At 39.6% G+C, this 10883-nt stretch overlaps 1 protein-coding gene across 3 annotated transcripts in view; it reads right to left on the bottom strand.

Moving 5' to 3' along the window:
- Positions 1-1585: 1585 nt before the first annotated feature.
- SOCS7 (suppressor of cytokine signaling 7) overlaps positions 1586-10883 on the bottom strand; it is a 110240-nt gene continuing 100942 nt past the window's right edge. For all 3 annotated transcript variants that reach the window (XM_040329848.1, XM_040329846.1, XM_040329849.1), the window contains one exon: positions 1586-3150. The gene's annotated coding sequence lies outside the window, so the exon portion shown is untranslated. The remainder of the gene's footprint in view (positions 3151-10883) is intronic.

Here is a 10883-nt window from a genome sequence, read left to right as displayed (position 1 = left end):
TGCGTAAGTTACGTTTACGTCGAAAGCATTGACTATTTGCGGCTTGATTTCGAACATGCGCACTGGGATACTGTCACGGACGGCGCATGCGCCGTTCGTTAAAAGCGTCAATTACGTGGGGTCACAATTAGCATACAACACGCCCCCTACCATCCTATTCCGAATTAGGCGGGCTTACGCCGGCCCATATACGCTACCGTAACTTCAGGCGTAAATTCTTTCAGAATACAGGACTCGCTTCTCAAAGTTACGGCGGCGTAGCGTATATGAGATACGCTACGCTCGCCTAAAGATAGGCGATTCTTACTGAATCTAGCTCAATATGCTTTTTTATGAATTCATTATCTATGAGGTAGCACCATACCTTTTTTCTCAATTGTTTCCCATATGCATGCAACTGTGTAATTAAAAGTTTCTTGGACATCGTCATCCTTTTGGTCTGGTTCTCCTTTGTGTATTCCTATGCATTTTCTGCCACTATTAGTTTTATTTTATGATTCTCACTAAAAATGTTTTCTTATAATGCAGGAAGGTGTTAAAAGTTACCCAGTCTACATATCCGATACCCTATATAGCCCACACCTGTTTGTCATATTATATCCACAACCTACTGATTTACACCAATGTACCTTGAGCTTTAAATTACCATGTTTGAGAAGGGTTCATTGAGACCTGAAAAATATTTCAAAGGTTTCATCACAGAAAAATATATTGAAAAGAGCTGATTGGGGATATCTGGCCAGACTTCCAGTCAGCACTTGACTGCAGATCTTAAAAATAAAATAATAAATCTTAATCTTTGCAAAAAAAAAAAAAAAACACCCCTTATACAGTGTATGGTGAGAATAGGTCCTTTCATCCTTGAAAGCAAGGGAAAGAACAGAGCTCTGCAAGCAGTGTTGAGGATTTGGCCACTGGGTAGCACTCTAAACTCACAGGTCAAATTGGTACAACTCTGTGTCCTTCAATGAATGGTTGAGAAAAGGCAGATTTTTTTAAATTGAGTTACTTTGCCGTTGTTTGAATTGTTTTGAGTGGTAAGCATTCTCCATCTTTTAGACATCTAATCCACCAAATATATAAGAATTTACTTGACACTCTGAAGCAAACAGTCTCAAACTCTCTACTTTTTAGAATCTTTTTTTTTATTGTACTACTTCCAGTCTGCACCTTTAGCTTCTTTATTTCCGTTGACCCAAAAACTCTGCCAACAGTTCTGAACTTGCACTGTAGACCTGAATCTTCAATTGGCCCAAAATACACTCTGCCTGCTGTCAGAAAATAGAACTCTGACTGGACAATATTGCTGTCCCTACCCTTTCCAGGCTGCTGTGCAGGGTATTGCAGGAACTGAAAGACAAATTCAGGTGCTTACAAAAGTTGCATCTATAAATATATTACATTTCTCTTTTTTTTTTTATTAATAAACTGCTTATGTTAACATCTGCCTGAAGGTTCATCTTTAACATTTTGCAATTTGGTGTGCAATAGACTTCACAAAACCAAAGTCTTACCTTTGATCTGCACTGAAAATCAGGGCAAACCACCACTCATAACATGACAAAAGCAAAGGAGACAAATACACTTGAAGTGCCAGTATATCTAAATTGTTTATTTTTTTAACCTGCTCTCCACCCCTCTTGAATCATTTAATGACAAAATGGCAGCAAAAAATAAATAAATAAAAAAATCCTCTGTAGACCGCAAATGAGATCAAGAATTAAGCAAGTGCTTATTTCTCATGGAGTGGGGAGGGACAGGAGAGACAAAGTAGAAAGACTCATCACTGACACAAAAACAAATTTTTCTGGAATTTCTTATTCAACATTTACAAAGAAAGAAATTGCAAGAGTCCAAAATATGTTTCAAAAATAAAAATTAAAACCAAAAAGAATGTGTCCTTCCCATGCCTATAACACATTATATACAAACAGAGCTTTGTAGGACACATCCATCTTTCTTCTTGTCAACCAAAAAACACTCATACAGGGTCAGTCCCACGGTAAATTTCTTACATTAAAACCCAGCAAAAAGTAGCTTGTTTAAGGGAAGGGACATAAGACAGTGGGAAAATAAATTACACACACACACACACACACACACACACACACACACACAGACTCTTGTTCAATAAATTAAGCGCAAAAAAAAAAAAAGGGACTATGGAATGGGGTAAGGTTTGTGCTGGAGTTTTTTTTCTCTCCAAGAAATTTAAATTGCTGTCCCATTAAGAACAGCATGTTTTCTGAGGGGCCCCCCAACCCTCCACTGCAAGAAAAAAAAAAAGTTGCAAAGACTAATTTCCTAAACGTATATTGGGTGGCTTCAGCAATTAGGGCATACTTATCCTCATACAGTGTATACATCCACCCCTTGGTCATATGGTGAATTTGCCATTTATAAGCATTTTGATCTTTAAAGATTTGTCGCGCAGTGGATAGGAGGCTGTTATATTCCAGTGTTAGAAAGGTAAGGTTTCAAGTTCAAGACAGCAAAATATGGGATATTACATTACATCACAGAAGGACAGTGACCTCCCAAAAAAAAAAAAAAAAAAAGTATATTTACACTGTTCCATAGTAGTGCTGACACACTTCAGCCACTTCAGGCAGACTGCAAGCAAAATAGTCAGTAGTATAATCAATCTATTTGTGGAATTTGACCTAGACAAAGGTCAATGGTTCATCAGATGTATAAACCCAGTAGAACATTGACTGCAGCAGATTAGAGTCATTTCTGCAGGAGGACTTGAGCCCATCCAATATAAAAGGGACCTTCAAGTGTTTCCAATACACACATAGAAAGGCTTGAAAAAACAACAGCATGAGATGACCATCGGTTCAGTAGTTGGAACATGGATGGGTGCAGTATCCATGTCTGGTTTCTTCACAGAAAATTAAAAGAAAAACACAACAATAAGACACCATGGACGCTGGAATAAGGGATCAAGAAGCTCCTCGTAACCCTCCGTGAAATTTCTTGGGAATCAAGGAAAGGATGATATTAGTTGTTACAACACGTCTTGCACACTCTCTCTCTCTTCGGTTTTAACTGACAGCAGTAAGGAGGGTTTGGAAGGAGATCCACTGAAACTTTGCCCTTAATTTCATCCATTCATTGGGTTGTTCAGTGTTCTAATGCCAGCAGTTCCTAAAAAAAAAAAAATATATAAAAAAAATTACAAGTCACTACCATTAACCACTTCAATACAGGGCACTTTCACCCCCTTTCTGCCCAGGCCAATTTTCAGCTTTCAGGGCTGTTACACTTTGAATGACAAAATTGTACCCAAGTTAAATTTTGATAATTTTTTCCCCACAAATAGAGCTTCCTTTTGGTGGGATTTGATTACCTTCTGTGGTTTTAATTTTTGGCGCTATAAACAAAAAAAAAAAAAAGCGAAAATTTTGAAAAAAACAAACAATATTTTTTTACTTTTTGCTATAATATCCCAATTTAAAAAAAAAAAAAAAAAACACACAGATCCCTGCTCTGTGATGAGCAAATCGCGGCCCCCGGGCAAGCGCATCGAGTACACAGTGAAGCAGCAAGTGCGCAGGCGCTCACCAGAATGCCAGGAAAACAAAGAGGTCATATGACTTTCCCCCCGGAAGGAGGGAGGGTGCCTGCTGTCATTTTACTATACGGCGGTAGGCAAGTGGTTAATGCAATATTACGCACTAAATCAAAAACGACCAAGCTGCTTGCACCCTACTAGTAAATGTAACTAAAATTGTATCAAAAGAAGTGTGGCACACTTGCAATGCCACAATTAAATTACCTACAGTATATAAAGCTGCACGATTCTGGCAAAAATGAGAATCACAGTTTGTTTAGAAAAAAGATTACGATTCTCGCAGTGTAACATCATCCTTTATATTCTACAAAAAAAAATGGGCTAACTTTACTTTGGGGGTTCCAAGTAATTTTCTAGCAAAACCCTAAGTCTATAGATGCAGCATTTGCATCTATAGACACAGAATGGGAGAAAATAAATTTTGGACAGCCGCACTCCAATAAAAGGTAAAAAAGTGGTGCTTTTTATTCTGGTTAAACAATACTACAAAAGCAAGAAAAAAAACAGCAAACAGTGGGGTAATAGAGCCAACTAGTTTCACATTGATAACCAATGCTTAGCCAGCTATGACTAAGCATTGGTTATCAATGTGAAACTAGTTAGCTCTATTACCCCACTGTTTGCTGTTTTTTTCTTGCTTTTGTAGTATTTTTTTACCAGAATAAAAGGCACCACCTTTTTACCTTTTATTGGAGTGCGGCTGTCCAAAATTTATTTTCTCCCATTTATGCTCTGTGCATTGCCTGCACCCACTGGAATTTGGGCTATTTTATTCACCACTGAGGTACATCATCTGGAGCGGTGGTTCCTTCTTTCTATTATAGACACAGAATGCCGGTCTCGGCCCTGCCCCCCGTGTCATTGGATTTGATTGACAGTAGTGGGAGCGAATGGCTGCGCTGCGATCAATCTATCCAATCAAGAGCCGAGAATCCCGGCCAGAGAGTTAGAGCATGTCTCTGCCAAGTGATCGGAAGGGCTCAGGTGAGTAAAATGGTGGGGGAGGTGGGGAAGGATAGGGGGCCGGCCACTGTCAGAGGTTTTTACAAGGGTTTACAACCCCCTTTAACTTGAAACCAAGACGTGTCAGAAAAAGGTTTAGTCAAGTGGTTAAACTTCCCTGATTTACAGACGAAAGTTCATTCCTTTGAGCTAAAGAACAAAACCTTACAATGTTTATAGTTATAGTTCAGTGGCTGAGGAATGTTGTTGGCACACTGCCTGATTATTTAAATTTTTTTGACAGCGGTCGGCTTGAGCAGAGAACTCTGCATAGAATCGGGGAAAATGCTTGGTTAAAGGGGAGTTCCACCCACAATTTCCCTTTGTTAAATATAAATACCCCTGTAATACACAAGCTTAATGTAGTCTAGTAAAGTTAGTCTGTAAACTATGGTCCGTTTTGTTAGGTTGTTAGAGCATTTAGTTTGTTTATAACCTAGAAATAGACCGTGGCCATCTTAAGTGTGGGCATCATGAAGCCAGACTGTATGACTTCCTGGATTTCAGCCTTGCAGATCTCGCACATGCTCAGTGCTGCACAAGCGATGTAATAGGTTTCAGTCAGGTTTCCATAGCAACGGGAGTGTCAGAGGAAGTTGCCGCCCCTTCTCTATGCAAATAGGCTATTTGCAAGGACTACTGGGATACATGATGCCTATCCCAGAAACCCTTGCAAATAGCCTTGTGACTTAATAGCCTAGGCTAATAAGGAAGTAATGAAGGACTACAAAATAAAAGTATTTACAAGCAACAAAATAAATAAAAATTGTCCATTCTGAACACTATGAGATTAGGGCATGCAGCACAGACAAACATAAAAAAATGGATGGATCTCCACTTTAACCACTTGCTTACCGGGCACATATACCCCCCTCCTGCCCAGGTGAAATTTCAGCTTCCGGCACTTCGTCGCTTTAACTGACAATTGCGCGGTCATGCGACGTGGCTCCCAAACAAAATTGACGCCCTTTTTCTCCCCACAAATAGAGCTTTCTTTTGGTGGTATTTGATCACCTCTGCGGTTTTTATTTTTTGCGCTATAAACAAAAAAAAGCAACAATTTTGAAAAAAAATTCAATATTTTTTACTTGTTGCTATAATAAATAGCCCAATTTTTTTTTCCAAAAAAAAAAAAATTTCTCAGTTTAGGTCGATATGTATTCTTCTACATATTTTTGGTAAAAAAAAAAAAAAAAATCGCAATAAGCGCTTACAAAATATGGGACAGAATTATTATTATTATTTTTTTTACTAGTAATGGCGGCGATCTGCGATTTTTTTATTGGGACTGCGACATTATGGCGGACACATCGGACACTTTTGACACATTTTTGGCGCCATTCACATTTATACAGCGATCAGTGCTATAAATATGCACTAATTACTGTAGAAATGTGACTGGCATTGAAGGGGTTAACACTAGGGGGTGAGGAGGGGGTTAAATGTGTACATGTATTGTGTTCTGTGTGTGGAGGGGGGTGACTGGGGGAGGTGACCGATCTGTGTCCCTATGTACAAGGGAGACAGATCGGTCTCCTCTCTCCCCTGACAGGACGTGGAGCTCTGTGTTTACACACAGAGCTCCACGTCCCTGCTCTGTCATTACCGATCGCGGGTACCTGGCGGACATCGCGACCGCCAGGCACGCGCATCGGCGGCTCGCGCGCGCCCCCCAGTGGCCGGAGGAATCCAGGACGTCAATAGACGTCCTGTTGGATTTTCAGAGCCACCGTGAAGACGTCATTTTACAATGACTCGGGGCTCAAGTGGTTAAGATCGAGAGGGGGGGGGGAATAAAAATTGATTAACCGTGCAGCTCTACTACAGTGTATAATTATACATATTGATCTGAACTAATTAACATATGCCCCAACCAGAAAATATCAGTGGGTTGGAAAAGAAAAAAATTGCGCCAATGAGTCCAAAATGGGTTATGCTATATAGTACAGTCCAAAGGTTGAGCTGGTGTGATGTGACACAATAACTATCCTGGAAATTGAATTATAACCTGATAGAAGGCATGTGTCATGTACCTTGAAATATTAAAGTGTTTCTACTTGACATCTGTTACACAGGAGAGGGACATTCAATGCAAGGCTTTTGAAATGCTAAGTGGAACCAGCTTGTGAAATACCTTTTATTGTGTTCTGCAGGTTAAGAGCGGGTGTCGGAGACAGTCCGTCTGGCTAGAATTAGGGATTGAAGGTTAATTGAATCTATTATGTGTGGTTGAAGATGTATGTGTTTACGCTAAGGGACTTTGTATTGTTCTAAAGGTCAGAAGCCTCCTGTCAGCTGTATTGAATTAGCATTCTATTGTCTAAAGCAATGTAACCTCTCAGAGGTAGTAATTAAGTAGACCAGGTTATTGTGTACATTGATTACCCCCTGGGGCTTCTGTCTCAATACACATGTCTTTCTATCCAAGCTATTGGACCAATCCCTGTTGACAATTTCAAGTCCTCATTTGCATGGTCAAGGAGGACTTGAGTGAAGACTGCATATACTTTACAATTGACCAATAGGAAAGCGGTTGTTGGGAGTGGGATGTTCCAAAATTCTGTATAAAAGTGTGCTGTGTACTTGAAAATAAAGAGTCCTGTTGGAACTTACATACAGCCTGCCTGGTGTTTGTTCCTTAATGGGTCCGAATGGCACATAGCTGTAATTCGGATCCCGGGAACCTTGGATGACTGGACCATCAGACGCTGCAATCTGCAAGCTGACTCACTGGTAGCAGAGGAGTGTCGGGAGAGCAGAACCGGGCGAGAAAGGATCTCGTCACAGCATGCTTACCAGATAGTAAGCCACTAAAGCAAGTGGCTTTAACTCAGCCCAGGCTTTTGGTTAGTGAGAACACTCACTCCTCCAATGATGGGTGGGAAGTTAACCCCAAAAAATAAAAATATAACATAGCGTAATCCTGTGATATCAACTTGCACAAGTGTACCACCACTGCATAAAAAACTCCTTACCAGACGGCAGATAGTAAACACAAAATTACCCTGACCAGATAACAGAGAGGCACCCAAAGTCCACTGCATGGTGCACTACCACGTATGGGATATCCCCATTACCAGACAAACTGACAGGGATCTTCTATCAAAACCAGACTCCGGGCTGATGGATAGATGCAGGTGTGGAAACTCGTGGAAATAGGTGTTTAACCCAAGGAGAAATAAAGGACCATAGTGCAATACCATCAACCAATTGAATCAAGGTAAAAACAAAATAAAAAAACTCTAGAACCTAAATAATAAAATATTAACGTGAACCAGTGAATGAATAAATAAATAGTATGCCCAACCAATAAAAATTGATGATTTATTATGAAATAAATCCCAAGGATTGCCAATGGTGTCTTACTTCTAACTAATGTGTAGATATTAGATCTAAATGTGATATTACCAGAAATACCTCCAAGAAAACAAATAATCTGGTATAAATGAAACAAATATTATAGGTGTAAATAATCCAACCAATTAATATTTGGTGAATTTAAATGAATGTATGAAATTAAATGTGAATAATACATTTATGATATTAGATATTAAATGATAAATAAATATATAAATTAAAAATGAACTTGATTCATTAATCAAATACATAAACGGATATAGGTAATAATTTAAATAAATGACATTATATTTTTATATAATTATAAGTGACATGTGAGAAAATGTGTACTAAGTGAACTATAAATAATTACATTTAAATAAATTAATAAATATATAAAAAATGTATAGATTAAAGCGGAGTTCCGGCCACAATTTCACTTTTTAAATATAAATACCCCTGTAATACACAAGCTTAATGTATTCTAGTAAAGTTAGTCTGTAAACTAAGGTCCGTTTTGTTAGGTTGTTACAGCATTTAGACACTTTATAAAATAGAAATTGACTGGGGCCATCTTAAGTGTGGGCATCATGAAGCCAGACTGTATGACTTCCTGGATTTCAGCCTTGCAGATCTCGCACATGCTCGGTGCTGCACAAGAAGTGTCAGATCAGGTTTCAGCACCTGTGCTGTCCAAGTCACATGATTCTTCGAGACTGGGGAGTGCACAGACTCCTGGAAAGTTACACCCACTACATTCCCAGGAGTCTGTGTGGTGTAGGTTAGGAAGCATTAAGCACCTAGGTGCAAGAAGTGGGAAGATTAACTATTCTGCCTAGCAACAACACTTTGAAGGCATCTAAAAAAAAAAAAGAATTTTTCGTAAAGGACTAATGACATTTTTTTAAAACTACTGATGTAATGTTATATTTATGGGTGGAACTCCACTTTAATAGCGAATTGGTGAGAGTTTGTATTTACACAACCCCACTAACCTTTATAATCCAATAAAAAACAACAATGTACGTGACCAAGTTTACAATAAAAGCACCTACGAGTTATCAATAAAAGCATTGACATCTACATCAATGCTTAACCCGTAAGGTACATAAGTCTTGGCCATAAATATCCATGATATCTCCAATTTAGAGATTGCCCTCACTAGAGAACTTCCTCTCCAATTGGGGCTAAATTTATCAATACCTAAGAACAGTATTTGAAGGGTCTCTTTTGTGCACCAATAAATAGTGCTTTGATACCGAATGATTTTTGAAACCTGATTTTATATTTGTGATATGCTCATTTAGTCTGACCTGTAGGGGGCGTTTAGTCCTCCCTATATACTGTAGTCCACAGGGGCATTGAAGTTAATAGACCACACCTACTGTTGAACAGGGTTTGATATCATGCTCTATACGGTGCCTGCGCAGTCAGCTCTACACGGCTCCTAGTCAGTGCGCAGGCGCCGTGTAGAGCCGACTCACAGTTCGGCTACTTTCGGAAACTCTGACTCTCGTGACACGCCTACGCAATAGGGGGGCGCGGGGGGGGGGGGGAATTTTTCTCAAGGACGTCAATCACCTGGGCGAAGTCCCAGGTGACATTGCGCCTCTGCATAGAAACGCCTACTCCCGCAGGAGTGAGTACCCGGAAGCCGGGTGGAAAATAGCCATAATAAGGTATGTAGAGCCCCCAAAAAAAAAAAAAAAAAAAAAAAAAAAAAAAAAAAAAAAGGGCATACTGTACATGTTGGAAGTATAAAGAATGTGATCTTATTCCTTTATTCGGGTGAACCTACGCTTTAGGAGAACACTCTACATTTCCGACACTGGCAATAACCCGTTAATTGACCAAAGAAATTAACTCTGGAGGGGGGATCGAGTATATTGGGAGACACCCTAATGCTTAAAGAAGGGGCCCCTCTAAAAACGACCTGAGGCCTCTTAGGCAGAATGTCTTTCAATACACAATCGTTATTGACAATGTGCCAGTGTTGGGACAACATTTGTTTAACCACTTGCCTACAGGGCACTTTCACCCCCTTCCTGCCCAGACCAATTTTCAGCTTTCACACTTTGAATGACAATTGCGCGGTCATGCAACACTGTACCCAAATGACATTTTTATAATTTTTTCCCCACAAATAGAGCTTTCTTTTGGTGGTATTTGATCACCTCTGCGGTATTTATTTCTTGCGCTATAAATAAAAAAATAAGGGACAAGTTAAAAAAAAAAAACACACAATACTTTTTGATATTTTGATATTTAATAAATATCAATTAAAAAAAAAAATAACATTTTCCTCAGTTTAGGCCGATACGTATTCTTCTACATATTTAAAAAAAAAAAAAAAAAAAATCGCAATAAGCGTATATTGATTGGTTTTCGTAAAAGTTATAGGGTCTACAAAATAGGGGATAGATTTATAGCATTTTTCTTTTTTACTAGTATTGGTGGCGATCAGCGATTTTTATCGTGACTGCGATATTGCGGCGGACACTTGACATATTTTTGGGACCATTCACATTTATACAGCGATCCCTGCTATAAAAATGCATTGATTACTGTATAAATGTGACTGGCAGGGAAGGGGTAACACTAGTGGGCGATCAAGGGGTTAATGTATTCCCTAGGGAGTGATTCTTCCTGTGGGGGGAGGGGAGTGATTGGGGGAGGTTACCGATGGTTGTCCCTATGTACAAGGGACACACCATCGGTCCCCTCTCCCCGACAGGACGTGGATCTGTGTTTACATACACAGATCCACTTTCCTGCTTAGTTACTGGGCAATCGCGGGTGTCCGGCAGCTATCGCGGCTGCCGGGCACGCGTATCCGGTCCCCAGTGATGTGACGCATGCACCCCCTAGTGGCTTTTAAAGGCGCAACGTCATATGATGTCCGCCCAGAATAACAGTCTTCCTTCCGCCATCTTTTGACGACGGGCGGTTGACAAGTGGTTAATGTTTT

This window comes from Rana temporaria, chromosome 12 (genome assembly GCF_905171775.1).
Source record: "Rana temporaria chromosome 12, aRanTem1.1, whole genome shotgun sequence".
NCBI lineage: Eukaryota > Metazoa > Chordata > Amphibia > Anura > Ranidae > Rana > Rana temporaria.
This window is presented reverse-complemented; position numbering and strand designations above follow the sequence as displayed.